Genomic DNA, 19,418 nt, shown 5'->3' with positions numbered 1-19,418 from the left:
CGTCCAAAACAATCGAAATCAGGGACTCAAACAGATATTTGTACAACAATATTCATAACAGCATTGTTCACAAATAGCCAAAAGTGAAAACATTCATTGATGCGTGAATGGATAAACAAAATGTGGTGCATACATAAACTGTAATGTTATTCAGCCTTAGAAAGGAATGATTTTCTAATACATGCTACAACCTGCATTAACCTTGAAAACATCATGCTAAGTGAAAAAAGCCAGACACAAAAGAACAAATATTGTATTATTCCACTTATATGAGGTACCTAAAATATAAAATTCATAGGGATAGAAAGTAGAATAGTGGTTATCAGGGGCTGGAAGGAAACGTGTATGGGGAGTTATTGTTTAGCGTAAGTTATTGAGAGTGGTAATGGTTGCACAAAAATGTGAATGTATTTAATGCCACTGAATTTTACAGTTTAAATTATTAAAAGGATTAATTTTATGCTATATACATTTTAGCACAATAATAAAGGTATCTTAGACTCACTCATAGACTCCAGGGGAAAAACACTAAATCTATGCAAAACATGACATGGTAGAAGTTGGAGAAAGTGCACATTTTGTTGGTTCTTTACATAATGTTTGTCATACTTTAACGGCATTTTTACATTTACATGAATGCCTATAAATGTACACAGGTGTCCTCCTTTATTGCAGGCTCAACCACAAATAAAGAAGACAGAAAATAAAAACTAGGGACCTGGATAACCTAGGGACATATGTTTAGTGTGGGTGTTTTATGTTTATTAAATTTGATTTTGCTTCAATTTTCACATACACAAATAATTTATTTGTCTTAACAACATAAAAAAATAGAAACACTCAATTTTCAATCTAGAATGTTGCAGCTTTCATTCCATTTCAAATCTTCTCAAACCTACAAAGAAAGAATCTATTTACTATATCACCCTTCATTACCTTTCTTTTCCATTGGTATCAATCTCATGTGCAGACTTGCACAGGTGATTAGCAGAATTTTCATGGATATAACTTGTTCTATTACAGCAAAAAATAATTCTGCCAGTTTTCCCCAAAGATTGCATTTGTGCTCCCTTCCTTTTCTTATTTTAAAGCCTACTAATGTTACATATGTGGGGATAATAACACCTATCTCATTAGGTTGTGAGGACGTAATGAGACAACAGAATGCAAAATATTTAGCATAGTATCTGGCACACTAACAAATAAATAGTAGTTCCCTTCCTACCCTACATATGCAGTATAATATTATGCCTATGATGACCGTATAACTTGGAATCACCAGTATAGTACCAATATCAGGTATGTGTCTCTCCTAACACCATAATAGATTTCTATAGATCATAACCCTCAAGTCAGTATTCAGAATAGAGTATGTGCTCATATGATATATACTCCTTAAACAATAATAATAATTGTTAGATTTTATATGCTGAGTATGTTAACCATGTCAGGTGTTCTGCATACACTATGTCATTTAATTTGAACAACATCCCTATGAGATGGATAGTATCACTGCCATTTAATACATGAAGAAATACAGAGATCAATTAGCTTAGTCAAGGTCATATACCTGTTAGGTGGTATAACCATATCCCCTGACTCCCTGGCTGGTGCTTTTCCCACTACCTCAGAGTTTCGTGGTTCTGGTTAATCGACACACATGAAAACAAACTTTTTTAAAGTAGTGCTACTTAGAAAAAAACAGACTACTTTTAAGCACTGCTAGATATTTGATTAGTTGTTGTGCTCTGTTGTCTGAATGTTTGTGTTCCTCCAAAATTCCTTATGTTGAAATCCTGATACCCACAGTGATGGTGTTAGTAGATAGGGACCTTTGAGGGTGATTAGGTTATGAGGGTGGAGCCCTCATGAATGAGATTCATACCCTTATAAAAACAGGCCCAAGAGAGTTCCCTCGTCCCTTCTGCTATGTGAGGACACAATGAGACGTCTTCACCCGACCATGCTGGCACCCTGATCTTGGACTTCCAGCCTCCAAAACTGTGAGAAATAAATGTTGGTTGTTTATCAGTCACCCAGTCTGTGGCATTTTGTTATCGCAGTCTGACCGGACTAAGATATGTTCTGAACAAAGGAAGCCGGTAAGCACTATGACAGAATCATTCTCACACAATAAAAACATTTAAATACTTTAGTTCCCTTGTCTCTAAATTAGGATTGATTTGTTTCACATGATGGCAAAGACTGGGGAAATTGTTAATAAAGAATCTTCATATTTGAAGCACAAATCCTCAGTAACAGAAATACAGATACAGAGCAAGATATCCTGAATACTTAAGCTCATTCTTTGAAAAAGGATTGACAAGAAAAAGCTTGATGTTGAAAATGGCTTAGTTATAATCAGTTGCTGAAGTTATTCTGACAATCAGGCACAATGCAGAAGGGCAGGCATTCTCAGGAAAGGTTAAGGTTTCCTTGGCAACTATAGAATGCATTGTTAATATCCCCTAGGAAGTTTTTGGTCAATAATGACTGAAGTGCTAGAAAACTATTTTTAAACTATCCTTTGAGTTAATTCTATTCTTTCAAAGTTCTTTTTTCTTCAAATTTATTTTAATTGCTTAATTAATGGTTATTTGGTGAAGGTTACTGAACATTCTGTTGAAGGAAAGGTTTTGACTCTTTCTGTCAAATAGAATTAAAGATGTCAATGAACAAGGAGCTATTTTGAAAAGATTTGAGCAAACTCTAATGTAAAGGAGGAGTCAACCCTTGAAGTATTTACCCAAAGTTACAATTGCAAGTGTCTATCTAAAATTATTATTAATATCTATTACAGAACTTTTGTATTTGCAAACCTCTTAGTAATTCACTTGTATTGGTTATTCCACATATCAATCCAACTAAGACCTTCAGTGTCTATCTCTATTCTAAGGATGAAAAAATTGAGACCAATTATAGACAGCCAGATTTTTTGGACCATTCATTAGAAGATAATCATTAACACATATTGATCAGAATCAGAAGAGTTGAAATAGCTATATCATTAGTATTGGTATATTACATTATTTGCAATTCTATCAAGTAATACTTGATAGGATTCTTGGTACCACAAGAATATGATGGTTGAGCAAGCTAAAATCAATCAAGCCTCGACACAAACCAAAGACATGTTAGAATATTTACAGAGCCTCTGATATTAAAATAACTAAGGACAACTTCATTCATTGTTCCCATCAGTTGGAGTCTTTGATGTTTGTGGAGTCTGCTTTCAACTCTACCAGAAATAGGCAGTTATTTTAAATTATATCCTTCAAAAAATATACTTTACCCAGTTGCTTTTCTCACTGGTCGGGGACATTCAAAGTACAGATCTTTTTACTAAGCAGAACAACTGTTGGTTAAAATGAGTTGTAATATTAACGGTTACCAAGATATTGCAAAGAACACTATTGGTTTTTAAAACTCCCTAGTACAAAGGTAATTATCTTAGAAAGGTAATTGAGAAAGCAACTTCAATAATGCAATTCCAGGTTTATATCTATGTCTTAGTGACGGGCACCATAATAGACAGATAGAAATAAACCTGTAAATGAATTGTGTGGTTATTTAAGAATAACCTTGAAACAGATATTGTTTTACTTATAAGTGGTCTTATCTCTATCACCCACCCTTTTTTTGTCTTGCAAATCAGCCTGAGAATCCTATCTGCTTCCTGGGTTGGAGCTTTTTTCTTACTTTCTAGAAGTAAATTTTCTTCAACTAATTTCTATGTCTGGAAATCAGCCCTCACAGCATTGCAAACAATTTTTTTTAATCGCAAGATTGGATGTTTTAATTACTTCAAAATATAACTCCACTAGAAAGTACATGTTCATTTCAGCACCTGGTATATTCAGGATGCACACAGAAACTAAACAATCAGAGAAAGTAACAAGGAAAATAACTATGCTAAGGATTTCTTTTTCTCTTCCTCATTTTTAAAAACAGGAATGAAAAGTTCCAAAGTGAGTTGGAAAGGGCTAAAACAATGTCATATTAAGAGTATCACTCTGAACATATTTTGACTACTCTTAAGGAAAATGAATCCCATATACAATTTAGCACTACAAACATAAACAACAACAAAAACACTTCATCATCATAATCACCAAAAATAATTTTTAAATGCCTGCTATGGCTACTTTTTCACAACAAACTGGATAGGCATGATAGCTGCCTCTAATGGTGCTATTTTCTCACCACATAAAGCACTGGGTACAATGCCTACTATATAGTAGTTACTGAATAGATGATAGTTCTTCCTCCTGCTACTAGTACACCCAAGAAAAGTTCCAGTGGTTGGCCACACATCTCCCTTTGCCATGTTTTGACCAAGGGAATAGAATGGTCATGATCAAGGTAGAGAAAAGGGGAAGCACGATAAGATATCTAATCATGGTAGTACATAGGGATGAGGATTTGGGTAAGCAGACTGCTAGACTTGGGGAGGGCTAGTTAGCCAAGTGAAAATGTTTGGAAAATGGAAGAAAAAAAAAACTAGTAGAAGAAGAAGAAATCATGACATCATCTCAACTATGTGTACTTCTATGGGAGGTCAAAAAGAAGGGCATATTTCTCTGATTCATGTTTTCTCATCTCCTAATGTACTAACTAAGCCACGACGCCATGATGCTCTGATATTCTAAAGCATTTGCTACATGTAGTCATCTTCTGAATGAAACATCCAGAAGTATTTTTCCTGTGAGAAAACCTCCATGTTTTGTATTATATGATACTGCAAACTTGGCCACACTTGAAACCGAGGACAGTCGTCAGCTAGATCCCTTAAACCATACTTGCTTAATAAAAAATATCCTGTAACCTGCCTTCACAAATCAAGTTCATCTTAACTGTTCTTGCAAATTGCATACCCTCCAAGCTTCACATAGCTTAGACAATATATTACAAGACTCCTTTGACCATACCCTATAGATAATATCTATGACTCGCTATAGTAAGTTGCTTAAGCTGTTTTTCCAGGAACATGGGGCTTGTCTTGCTCAGTTCAAACCAATTGAGACCACCAACTGTTCAACTGGGCCTGTATACATATCTGACGGATGACCTTTCGACATTAGAGGGTCAAAAACTCCACCCTCAGATCATGCTAACGCTGCCAATTTCTGAACACCTGCCTCTGTGGAACACTAGTTTTGTATTGGATAATGGCACCATCTCAAATATGAAGACAGGTTCATATTGGAGATGAGGGCATTATCTTACCTGGGGATTCGAAACTCCAAAGACCATGGAAAGGATCAAGAGACACAGACAATAGAAGAGGAGCAGAAGCTTAAAGGCAAATGACAACAATACAGTAAGCTGAGTCCACAAGGCAGTGAGAAGCCATTAAGTTGAGAGCTGAGGAGATGTGGCAGCAATAGACATAGGCAGAATCACAGTAGGAAGAAGTAGAAGCAGAAGAGAGAACCTGAATCCTGAGAATTATTTAGTACTAGAGTTGCTTTTGGTGCACTAGGGCTGTACAGTATTCTAAATATGATCTTTCAGTCAAGTGAAAGATGAAATGTGCAGATGGGTTATCTGAGTACTGAAATGGTTTCAGTGCTTCCTCACTTTCTCACTTACTTTTACAATAGCCACACTGACTGAGTAAAGTTGAGATTGCTGCTGTTCCTTGTGAAAGGGATCAGAATTTGTCACCCCAAAATATGCCACTTTGGCATGAGTATTATTTTGAGCTAAAACCCAGCAGATTCAGGGAAAACTCTTTACCTCCCCCTCAACTGCCTAAATTTACATTGGAAAGGGGACCTGGACCAGATGTAAGTTTTTACCTAAGAAACTTATCTGCATAACAAGGTAACCTTTGTTTTTTGAACATCTTCTCTCATCTCCCTGTAAGTGGCCTTCCTCCCCTTTGTATCCCCAGATCCCAACTACTGTCCTTAGCTCAGGATATTATATAAGCTTCAATCCCCTGGCTGCCTTTTGAGTCTTCATATTTTTACAGGGCTCCAGTATGCACAAAATTGTGTTTGTTTTCTCCTGTTAATCTTTCTTATATCAACTTGATTATTAGACCAGTTGAAGAACCTAGAATGGAAGGAAATTTTTTTCTGCCCCTACACTTGCAAACTTAAGTTAGAAAAAACATCCCTAGACATAGGGGAGTAACCATCGAGTCATGGTTTTTGGCCTCCTCATCGTTTCACTAGTGCTGAAACCAAGCAGGACACTGTGGGGCCCACCGGGGTACAAATCCTTTCCATGTCCCCTGGTTCTTATTCGTAGGAAAAGGTTTCAGCCTCCTAGACCTTCCTGAATACCAAAGGGAAGATTCAAACAGTTGCTAACCAAGGAAGGGAGGGAATGCAGAAACAAAGTAAGAGCAGTCAAGAAACAATAGTGCAGCAATTAAAGCAGGATCCTGGTTCCTCCTCAAGAAATATATGTAACAGTATCTTTGAGTTATTCTGTAGGAACTAAGGCCCTCACCCAGGTGGAGGATGGCAACTTGAGGCTGAGCACAAGATTCCTGGAGCACCACCCTGCTACCTCACCACAAACCAATCAGAAGAAAGTTATACACCATATAGCCCTCACCCCAAATGTTGCCTATAAGAACTTCTCACTGAAAAATCATTGGGGAGTTCGGAGTTTTTGAGCATGAGCCACCCATTCTCCTTGCTTTGCTCTGCAATAAATCTTTTGCTGGTCCAAACCCTGACGTTTTGGTTTGTTTGACCTCACTGTGCATTGGGCACATGAACTTGCATATGGTAACAATGCCATCTGTCAGAGAAGGAGGGACACTCCAATGCCAGTCAAGAGATGTGGGAGCTGTAACAGTTAGGTTGCCTTTGTTTGCAAGTAACAGAAAACCCTGCATCAAACAGACTTTAAAAACAAGGTGTTGTAAATATTACATATGTAGGGCAGACACTAGTATGGTATGTCAAGGCTCTGTATCTACTTCTTGGTGGTTCCTTGTTCTTGGCCCTTCTCTGTCTGTGGACTTCCCCCCCCACCAGGTGTGTAGCATGACACTGGCAATAGTTCTGAGAGGCAGAATAAAGAAACATTTTCCAGAAGGCTTTCCTGAATTATTTCATATACTTTTGCTTCTACCAATCAATCTTTGGCAAGGAAAATAGGCCTATCAAGATTATCTTAGATCAATTAGGACCCACCTCCTATGGCCTGAAATGGGGTTGGCCTTATTAAAGAGGATTGATACCTGGACAAAATCTGAGCTTCATTAGAAAGAGTAAGGCAAGTAGGGAGCACATGTTGGATGAACAATCAACAATACTTGTTTCAAGAGTCATATCACACCATACTTGAAAGGCAAGGAGAAGGAGCTCACTGGATATCTTTTCTGAGATTCTGAAGCATATAACTTTACCTCCTATTTTATTTCAACCAGTAACAACAAAGTTTCTGACAACAAAGTCTGTAATTAGAACACTTCTTCCCTGTCACTATGTTGGCAGTCCTCAAATTATGGTATATCAATTTCCAGTGATCCATCAACTCTTCCCGTAGTATTAACTTATGGCATTTAAAGCTAACAGGGCAGTAACCAATCTTAGTCAAATATTGATTAAGTGGCTACTATATGCCAGCCACTGTGCTAGGTGCTGGATATAGAGAAGTAAACAAGGTACAGTTCCTTCTCTTACTTTTAATTTCAAAACATAATACAGGAACTCCTGGGCTTATAATGAATTTTAATGCTGGAGAAAGTGCTGTAAATGAAAATTAAATTAAATCTGATCTTCCTAATTAAACAATGAAGCCTTCCTAACCAAGGATCTGTTCCCTTTTTTTTAAATAATCACAAATTTCATACTTTATTAACTAAAATTATGGACCTTGATAGGAGACCAGAATGTGCTACCCCGAATATGCCCTTCTGGCATAAGGATTATTTTGAGGTGATTATTTTGAGAAACAGGAGAAGCTCTGAAAACAGCATAAATTACTCTTTTGTGAGGGAAATTCACATTTACACAGAAAATCTCCCTTTGTAAGGATGTCTCCCACTCTGTACCAGGAAGAGAAGGATTACCACAAATCTCTAGAAACTCTTATCAATGAAGAAGGCACAGACTTAAATCAGCATAACAAAACCTACTCTTGTTTACGTTGTCACCTGCTTACTTTCCCATAACTTGCCTCCCCTATACCCTTCTTCCTTTGTTTTGGCCTAACATGGTATTTACGTTCAAATTCTAAGCCACTTCTTTGAGTTACTCAGTTTTTCTGAGTTTCTCCCAAGTACATATTAGATATATTTATTAATAAACTTCTGCTTGTTTTATCTTGTTAATCTGTCTTTTGTTACAGGCACCCCAGCTGGAAAGTAGAAGGGTAAAGGGAAGAAGACTTTTTTTCCTCCCTTACGCCTACATATTATAAAGATTTTTAAAGGGTATGTAAATTGATTAGTCAGGATAATATATAAAATTGTATTTAGTAATACATTTACATTTCTTAGCTTACTCTTCATAATTTCCACTTTATATTTATGACAAAAAACATTAGAATTGGAAATAATACCTTCATTAGAAGAGTTTATTCAGATGTTCTGCCTTGGGGAGATTTTCACTGGCATTTTTAAGGAGTGTTTTGGGGAGGGGGTAGCTAGGGCCCCTTGATTTCTTGTGAAATGATCATAGAGGTGTCTGCTTTTTTTTGCTAATGCAAATTGCCAAATAGCAAACAATTTCTTGCTTCTTCTGCTGCCTTCAAACAGAAAGGCTAAGTTGAACTGCCATTTCTTCAGTACCAACCTTTTCATTCATATCCTGATGTTTCACAGAAGCAGACCTTATGAACAAACCTTGATTTGCACTGAAATTTTCATCTTTTGATCCCTTACCATGTTTCTGCTTCTCATTGTCAAAAAACCTCAAAGTCTTGATTTGGCCAAACTTAAAGGCACCCAGGGCTGAGCTTGATCCCAAATCCACAGAAAAAAAGCTTTCCCATCTCAGGCACAAGTTCTACATATTGTCATTTAATGGTAGATTGCAACTGTCACTAGAGTACTGTTTTTCCTTTTTAGAAACAGTTTTAAGGTTTGAATATAATAATGTAATGATACATTTTTCGTGACAAATGTGCCGTAACTTCTACATTCAAATGAATATTTCCTTAAAAGTAATTACATTTGGCCAAGATAAACATTTAAAATGCTGTTATCATAGTTCAAACACTTTTAAAACCTTTATTAAATTGCTTTCAGAGATAGTTTACCAGCAACACAAAAACAATAAATCCACTCTCATTACTTTCTAGTAATAGAATTAGTCTTTTGGTCTCTGATTCTCTCGACTTGTTTTATAATTCCCTTATATTTCTCATCCTTTCAACAATCAATAAATATCAAATGGGTTAGGTTCTGGGGATACAATGGTGAATAAGCCTCTCCCATATTGAGAGAGAGAGAAGAGATGGAGAGAGAAGATATGGGCCCCTCTGTAAGCAGACTGAAACTAGTACTACTGTTATTGAATGCAAGTTCTTGTGCCTGACACATAGTGAGGTCAAACAAACCAAAACGTCAGAGTTTGGATCAGAGAAAGATTTATTGCAGGCCCAAGCAAGGAGAATGGGTGGCTCATGATCAAAAAACCCAAACTCTCCAGTGGTTTTCAGGGAAAAGTTTTCAAAGGCAAAATTTAGGGTGAGGGCTGCAGGGGGTGTGGCTTTCTTCTGGGTGGTGAGACAGCAGGGCAGTGCTTCAGGAATCTGTGCTCAGCCTGAAGTTACCATCCTCCACCTGGGTGGGGGGCCTTAGTTCCTGCAGAAGAGCTCAAAGATACTGTCACGTATATTCCTTAAGGAGGAACCAGGACCCTACTTTAATTGCTGTACTATTGTTTCTTGATTGTTCCTCCTTTGTTTGTGCATTCCCTCCCTTCCATGATTAGCAACTGTTTGAATCTGCCCTTTGGTACTTAGGAAGGTCTAGGAGGTTGAATGAAGCCTATTTCCTACAAACAGGAAAGGGGAGACATGAAAAGGATTTGCACCCAGGAGGGCCCTACAGGGTACTGCTCAGTTTCACCCTCCATCTAAGAGTAGATAGCTCTATTTGACTTCAGTCCTCTCCATTCATGAGGAAGTATAGTATTCCCTGAATCACCTCTATCCTAATGAAAAATAAAGGATGAAAACATTTTGGCCCAAATTTTAAAAGTAAAAAGAACCTCTGGACCCTGGAATCAATGTCTTCCTATTGCCTTCTTCCTTCCTTTTAGTCCTCCCTTTCTTTTGTTCATTCAATTTTTTCATTGTTAAGTATGCCAGGTACTATTCAAGGCACCAGGACTATGACAAATGAACATGACAAACAAAAATCCCTACCCTCAAGGAACTTACATTCTAGCTGGGGATACAGGCACTACACACACACACACACACACACACACACACACACAAACACACACACATACAAGTTTATATTCTACATAATGATACATGCTAAGAAGACAAAAATAAAGCAGGGAAAGGGATATGAGGTGTGTGTGTGGTGGGGGGGGGATGACAAGTTAAAACTTTAAATAGGATGCTCTCCAATACCTGTGTAAAGATGATGTAGGGGAGCAGAATTTGCCACTCCAATATGTGTCTTTGACATAAGGATTATTTTAGGCTGATTATTTTAAGAAACTGCAGACACAGGAAAAGCTCTGAAAACTGATTAGAAGTTACCCTTTTTGTAAGAGACAATGACACGTATAAGGGAGATCTCCATTTGTAAGGTTGTCACCGTCACTGTACCAGGAAGAGGGGTATGACCTTATCTCTAGAAACGCTTATCAATGCAGAAGGCACCAACTTAAATCTGCCTAACAGTACAGTAGACACTAACACAACATTGTGGAACAACCCCAATAGAATAATAATTAATAAATTAAATTAAATTAAATTAAAAAATGAAATAAATTGATTGCAATATCATCCATAATTGGATATAATTAACTAAAAAAAAAATCTGCATAACAACCTTACCCTTGTTTACTGTGCTTTTCCTGGTCATCTCCTGTTACTGAATCTCTGCCCCCAACAGCTCTTCTTGTCCTTAACCAAAGATGGTATTAAAAGTGAGAGCTTCTGCCACTTTGGAGAGTTACTCAGATTTCCTGGCTCTCTCCCACGTATACATGTTATTAAACTTTTATTTGTTTCTTCTCCTCTTAATCTGTCTTATATCAATTTAGTTATTAAACCAGCTAAAGAACCTATAAGGGAAAAAGGGAAAGTTTTTCCTCACCAACAGTTGTCGTAACTGGCAGGATACTTCACTGACTGGACACTACCCTCTCCAAGGGTGCTGCAGCTGATATCCTGTCAGAAGGTAAGATTTCTTACCATGTCAGTCTACTGGATATTTGCCTGCAGGGTCTAATGGAAGTGAGAGTGTTACAAATCCTTTTTTCCCCCCTAAATTTACATTAACAGGAGAAAATATCTGTGGAATTACTTTCTTGGGTATAGAGACTTTGGTAAAAATTTATGAGTACTCTTTTTTGCTATGATCTTTATCCTCCCAGAGATGGTCATTGCTTTCTTTGGTCTCTGTTGTCTTTTCATATGTCCTGAGAGCTTGGCTTTATGACAAGCAAGAATATTCTCTCTGGTCTCCACCAATTGAAGGATGCACGTACCAGCGTGCATCTGGCGGGCATCCCAATAGGCTGTGGATCCAAGAAGCATCATTCCATTTGTTCAACTGTGCAGGCTCTCAGAGGAGTTTGTCATAAGGGGTACCAGTCCATAAGGGGCCTTTGTGGTCTCAACCTTCATTGTCCCACTAGTGCTGGAAAAGTCCCATTCCAGTAGCACCTGCTTCTTGTCACAGATTAGCAGGTCTGTGGGTGGAGGCAACTCACATTCTTGTAGGAAGCCAAAGATACACTTACACTAGTACACTGTTCTTAATGCTTTTGACAATGAAGTCTTTGCTTTCTTACTCTAACTCTGGGAGTGAACTTTCTGGACCTTGTGACGGATGCTATTTTTGCACTCTCGTGTGGAACACTTCCTGCATCCTTGGTTAAGTCATAAAAAGTCTTATCAGTTTGAGTTGCTATTGAGATTAATAGAGCTTACTTGTCAATGGCCAGACAATGGATCTTTTGAATTGGAATATTTAAAAACAAATTTTTACAGACTTCTCAGCCTAAAAAATTGTCTTATTTGTACCTATGGAAAGGCCAAATTAAAAAGTGGATACAGGGAGGGACTTCCCTGGTAGTCCAGTGGGTAAGACTCTGCACTCCCAATGCAGAGGCCTGGGTTTGATCCCTGGCCAGAGGACTAGATCCCACATGCATGCTGCAACTAAGAAGTCTATGTGCTGCAACTAAGACCCAGCACAGCCAAAATAAATAAATATATTAAAAAAATAAGTGGATACAGGGAGTTCCCTGGTGGCCTAGTGGTTAGGATTCCGGGCTTTCACTGCCATGGCCTCATTCAATCCTTCATCGGGGAACTGAACTGCAAGCCATGTGGTGTGGCCAAAAAAATAATAATAATAAAAAAGAAAAAAAAAGTTTTTTAAAGTGGATACAGAGAAGTATAATAGCTAGCCCTAGGGACCCCTTTAATAAAATGAAAAACAAAACAAAACAAAAATCACACTCCCCATCCAATGTAAATCCTCGCTTCTTAAAATCCAAAGAGTTAAGCACACCACCTTCCAACACACCTGGTTATCTTTTGTCTAAGAACTGTGCTCCTAGAAGGAGTAGATATCTACAAAAATGGCAAAATCTTACCAAGCTTGTTTTGTGTCCTGACAACTTGGCTTGGTAACTGCCAGGTTGGAGGCTCTAAAATATGGCCAGATAGAAATGTGGACTGCACCCCATTTGCAGCTAGATATGGCTAGACAGAAAATGTGAGTTAAACTCCATTTGTGGCTAGGGTCCTACCAAACTCCTGCCAGCCCTCAGAGGCATTACAATCTAGAATTACAATGGCCATTATGAGGAAGTTCCAATTAGATAAGATCATTTAAGAAGTGCTCTTAAAATCAAGGGCTTCCAATTCAAACAGAATGGGATATGCAGAAGCCTCCAAAAGGCTTCAAAATTCCAAAATAGCTTCATTGAAAGATTTGTTGTAAAAGATCAATGAAAAATTAAAGATATAAGAGGTACCCAAAACAAAAGACTAAAAGATTGATGTGGGCCTCCCTGGTGGCGCAGTGGTTGAGAGTCCGCCTGCCGATGCAGGGGATACGGGTTCGTGCCCCGGTCTGGGAGGATCCCATATGCCACGGAGCAGCTGGGCCCGTGAGCCATGGCCTCTGGGCCTGCGCGTCCGGAGCCTGTGCTCCGCAACGGGAGAGGCCACAACAGTGAGAGGCCCGCATACCGCAAAAAGAAAAAAAAAAAAAAAAAAAAAAAAAAAAAAAAAAAAAAGATTGATGTAACTCCTACTAATCCCCTCTATCCTCCTTTGAGTGCTCATTCTAATAATCCTTTGTCTAAATTGCCTTTACACTCTGAAGAAACTACTAAACAGTTACCTTTTAAAATAAGATCACCAGAGGTGACAGGTGATTCTCTTTAGGTCAGAGCCCAAACTAAGGGCTGTAGTTTAAAAATTTCTTAAGCCCAGGGAGGATCCTAAGAAGCTTTTATAAATGGATTACCTCCCGAGATTAGTGGATAGATAAAAAGGCAGAAAATAAGATGAGAGTTTACCAGTGTGTCTGAACTCCTGACATTCAGAGCCTGAGAGCCTGAGAGGATTTTTTTTTTTTTTGGCCTTCTTCCCCAAGCTAAATACAATAAAATTATGTACCCAAAGGAAAAGAAGCACATTGGAGATAATTTAGATAGGTGGATCAGCCCCTAGATATTCAGGCAGCAGTCCAGTTCTTTAGGGAAATGGAAACAAATGTCTTTGTCTTGCAAATCCCTACAAAACCAGAAATGTGGCTCTAGGAGCAATTCAAACCCCACCTATCTTTACCAATCACCGAACCTCCTCTATTCATCTCAAAATAGGCATTGAGACATTAGAAACTGAAATGTCTTGGACTTAAGAAAAAAATAATTAAATAGTAATTACCCCAGACCTTTGATAATAGGCAAATATGCCCCCAAAACTCCATCTTGGAGGAAACTTGGATACTTCCTCTGTGCCTCCATGTGTAGATTTTTCCACCCCCATTTTCTCTAGGACCTAAGAGCCATACTTTTTGAAATTCAAACTGTAGGAAGATGTTTCTCATCCAAAAAAAAGAGTGGTTATTTGAAAACTGGGCAAATGAAAAATCTTCTCCACAAATATTAGTAACTATAAGGTCTCTGTTTGTGTCTGTGTGTTTACATGTGTCTATATATGTATGTTATAGATGTGTGATATTTTTCTACCTTCAAGTGGCATTGCCAAAATTAATCTATATTTATAAAGAGTTCTATTTAGTTGGATTGAAGGCAAGCGCTTGTAAAGACTGGGTATTCTAAAACTCTCAGAAATATGGAAACAAATCCAAATGTTTTTCTAGTTCACATGACCTACAATAATTTTGGTAAATAAAGGCTAGTTTGAATTTGTTGGTTTAGCTCAAATAGATGTCTCTTTAGAGTTATCAACATTGAATATAATGCAGACTTACAACTTTTATTCTGCGTGGATTTATTAGTCAAATAAGTTCATCTTACATCTCACAAAATTTGTCAGCAAGAAAAATAGCTTGCGGTGATGGCTGACTTTGTCTAATGTCTCATGAAGTTTTTGTGAGTAGTCTAAACATAATTGTTGGGAGCAAATGATTTAGATAGATGTAAATATGATAAGATTTTTAATCCACAATAATTATGTTTTATGGTATGTATACTTAAAAATAGCATCCAAAATCTTTTTGGTAACTTGAGACTTTGGAGCTTTTCTAAGTTAATTTAAATGATGGAAATTTGCTGAATACCTAGATCATTTCCAAATAAAATAAAATAGTGAAACATTAATTACTAAACATAGGTTTATCTACATTTGGCTTTCTATTACAGAGGAAATAAAGATATTTGGGTATATTAGTAAACATTTCCTGTGCCACACTGAAAGACTGTACTATTAAAAAGGGTACATTCATAAATGTATGCATTCATAAATTTGCCAATATAAAGAATACTGGTACAACAGACAACCCACAATTGTTTACTATTTAGTTTTCACTAAAAATTAAAGTTTCTAAAGGTAAAGAATTGTCATAATGTAACAGGGAAGAACAAAATCTGACTCCATGTTGGATCTGTTTCATTTACTTTAACCTTTGCTCTCTGTTGTTTTTTGTTACCATAATCACTAAAAGGATGTTGTCTATAGCTATTGGCATACATAATGGTCTCCCTTGGGGACCTGCCCCCTATGCCTAAATGTTAAACTAAAGTGCCTCTTTTCATCTCACAGGGAGACAATCTGAACCTGCCTACATGTGAATGGCTGCAGAAAAGAAGAAGTGAACACATCCCCTCCCTGATGCTGGCCAAGCCAAGAGATATTTTGCAAGACTTATGGCCTTTTTACTTTACTTCCTCACCTCCTCCTCATCTCTGTTTTATAAAAGAAACTGCATCAAGACCCTGATAAAATGGTACTCTAGGAAGCTAGTCCGCCACCTTCTCAGATGCCTGGCTTTCCAAATAAAGTCACTATTCCTTGCCTCAACACCTTGTCTCCCGATTTCTTGGCTTGTCATATGGTGAGCAGAGTGAGCTTGGACTTGGTAATAATATATGTAATTAAAACTACTAGAACTAATAAGGGAAACATCTCTGTATGCAAGGAAAGTAGGATGTGTGTTTTCAGTAAAAGAAGGTATGAAGAATGGAGATGCATTTTTGTTGAAAGAAAAGAAATTTGCAGGGGGGATGAAAGGGGAGATGGTGGAACAGTAAGACACAGAGATCAGCTTCCTCCCCACAGATACATCAGAAATACATCTACACGTGGAACAACTCCTATAAAACACCTACTGAATGCTGGCAGAAGACCTCAGATCTCCCAAAAGGCAAGAAACACCCCACGTACCAGGGTAGGGCAAAAGAAAAAAGAATAAACATAGCCAAAATAATAGGGATGGCACACGCACCAGTGGGAGGGAGTTGTGAAGAAGGAAAGGTTTCCACACACTAGGAAGCACCTTCGCAGGCGGAGACTGTGGGTGGCGGAGGGGGGAAGATTCAGATCCACAGAGGAGAGTGCAGCAACAGGGCTGCGGAGGGTAAAGCAGAGAGATTCCGGCACAGAGGATCGGTGCTGACCAGCACTCACCAGCCATGGGCTTCGAGGACTGGCAGCGTGAACATAGCCTGAAAGGGGCTAGGGCACCACGGCTAGCTGGGAGGGAGTCCGGGAAAAATTCTGGACCTGCCGAGGAGGCAAGAGACTTTTTCTTCCCTCTTTGTTTCCTGGTGCACGAGGAGAGGGGATTAAGAGCGCTGCTTAAAGGAGCTCCAGAGACAGTCACGAGCCGTGGCTAACAGCGCAGACCCCAGAGACAGCCATGAGACACTAAGGCTGCTGCTGCTGCCGCCAAGAAGCCTGTGTGCGAGCACAGGTCACTATCCACACCTCCCCTCCCAGGAGCCTGTGCAGCCTGCCACTGACAGGGTCCTGTGATCCAGGGACAACTTCCCCGGGATAATGCACGGTGCGCCTCAGGCTGGTGCAATGTCATGCTGGCCTCTGCCACCACAGGTTAGCCCTGCATTCCATGCCAATCCCTCCCCCTGGCTTGAGTGAGCCAGAGCCTCTGAAGCACCTGCTCCTTTAACCCCATCCTGTCTGAGTGAAGAACAGATGCCCTCTGGAGACCTACATGCAGAGGCGGGGCCAAATCCCAAGTTCAACCCCGGAAGCTGTGTGAAAAAAGAAGAGAAAGGGAAATCTCTCCCAGCAGCATCAGGAGGAGCAGATTAGATCTCCACAATCAACTTGATGTACCCTGCATCTGTGGAATACCTGAATAGGCAACAAATCATCCCAAATTGAGGAGGTGGACTTTGACAGCAAGATTAATTATTTTTCCCCTTTTCCTCTTTTTGCATGCATGTTTATGCTTCTGTGTGAGATTTTGTCTGAATACCTTTGATTTCACCATTTGTCTTAAGGTTCTGTCCATCCGTTTTTTTTTTTCTTTAAAAAATTGTTTTTTCTTAATAATTTTTATTTTTTGTTTTAATAATTTTATTTTATTTTATTTTATTTTATCCTCTTTCTTTTTTTCTTTCTACTTTTTCTCCCTTTTATTCTGAGCCGTGTGGATGAAAGGCTTTTGGTGCTCCAGCCAGGAGTCAGTGCTGTGCCTCTGAGGTGGGAGAGCCAACTTCAGGACACTGGTCCACAAGAGACCTCCCAGCTCCAGGTAATATCAAATGGCAAAAATCCCCCAGGGATCTCCATCTCAACACCAAGAACCAGATTCAATCAATTACCAGCAAGCTATTGTGCTGGACACTCTATGCCAAACAACTAGCAAGACAGGAACACAACCCCACCCATTAGCAGAGAGGCTGCCTAAAATCAAAATAAGGCCAAAGACAATCAAAAACACACCATCAGATGTGCACCTGCCCACCAGACAGACGAGATCCAGTCTCATCCACCAGAAAACAGGCACTAGTCCCCTCCACCACGAAGCCTACACAATCAACTGAACGAACTTTAGCCACTGAGGACAAACACCAAAAACAACAGGAAATACGAACCTGCAGCCTGCAAAAAGGAGACACCAAACACAGAAAGATTAGCAAAATGAGAAGACAGAAAAACACACAGCAGATGAAGGAGCAAGATAAAAACCCACCAGACCTAACAAATGAAGAGGAAATAGGCAGTATACCTGAAAAAGAATTCAGAATAATGATAGCAAAGATGATCCAAGATCTTGGAAAGAGAATACAGAAAATGCAAGAAACATTTAAGAAGGACCTAGAAGAACTAAATATGAAACAAGCAACAATGAACAACACAATAAATGAAATAAAAAATACTCTAGAAGGGATCAATAGCAGAATAACTGAGATAGAAGAACGCATAAGTGACCTGGAAGATAAAAGGGTGGAAATAATTACTGCAGAGCAGAATAAAGGAAAAAGAATGAAAAGAATTGAGGAGAGTCTCAGAAACCTCTGGGAAAATATTAAACACACCAACATACGAATTATAGGGGCCCAAGAAGAAGAAGAGAAAAAGAAAGGGACTGAGAAAATGTTTGAAGAGATTATAGTTGAAAACTTCCCTAATATGGGAAAGGAAATAGTTACTCAAGTCCAGGAAGCACAGACAGTCCCATACAGAATAAATCCAAGGAGAAACACACCAAGACACATATTAGTCAAAGTGTCAAAAATTGAATACAAAGAAAACATATTAAAAACAGCAAGGGAAAACAACAAAAAACACAAAAGGGAATCCCAATAAGGTTAACAGCTGATCTTTCAGCAGAAATTCTGAAAGCCAGAAGGGACTGGCAGGACATATTTAAAATGATGAAGAAGAAAAATCTGCAACCAAGATTACTCTACCCAGCAAGGATCTCATTCAGATTTGATGGAGAAATTAAAAGCTTTACAGACAAGCAAAAGCTGAGAGAGTTCAGCACCACCAAACCAGCTTTACAACAAATGCTAAAGGAACTTCTCTAGGCAAGAAACACAACAGAAGGAAAAGACCTAAAATAACAAACACAAAACAATTAAGAAAATGGGAATAGGAACATACATATCGATAAGTACCTTAAATGTAAATGGATTAAATGCTCCCACCAAAAGACACAGACTGGCTGAATGGATACAAATACAAGACCCATAAATATGCTGTCTACAAGAGACCCACTTCAGACATAGGGACACATACAGACTCAAAGTGAGAAGATGGAAAAAGATATTCCATGCAAATGGAAATCAAAAGAAAGCTGGAGTAGCAATTCTTATATCAGACAAAATAGACTTTAAAATAAAGACTATTAGAAGAGACAAAGAAGGACACTACATAATGATAAAGGGATCGATCCAAGAAGAAGATATAACAATTGTAAATATTTATGCACCCAACATAGGAGCACCTCAATACATAAGGCAAATACTAACAGCCATAAAAGGGGAAATCGACAGTAACACAATCATAGTAGGGGACTTTAACACCCCACTTTCACCAATGGACAGATCATCCAAAATGAAAATAAATAAGGAAACACAAGCTTTAATGATACATTAAACAAGATGGACTTAATGGATATTTATAGGACATTCCATCCAAAAACAACAGAATACACATTTTTCACAAGTGTTCATGGAACATTCTCCAGGATAGATCATATCTTAGGTCACAAATCAAGCCTTGGTAAATTTAAGAATATTGAAATTGTATCAAGTATCTTTTCCAACCACAATGCTATGAGACTAGACATCAATTACAGG

Source organism: Mesoplodon bidens (assembly GCF_964165515.1).
Source record: "Mesoplodon bidens genome assembly, chromosome: X".
NCBI classification, from domain to species: Eukaryota; Metazoa; Chordata; class Mammalia; order Artiodactyla; family Ziphiidae; genus Mesoplodon; species Mesoplodon bidens.
The sequence above is the reverse complement of the archived record's forward strand: the minus strand, read 5'-3'. Positions refer to the sequence as shown.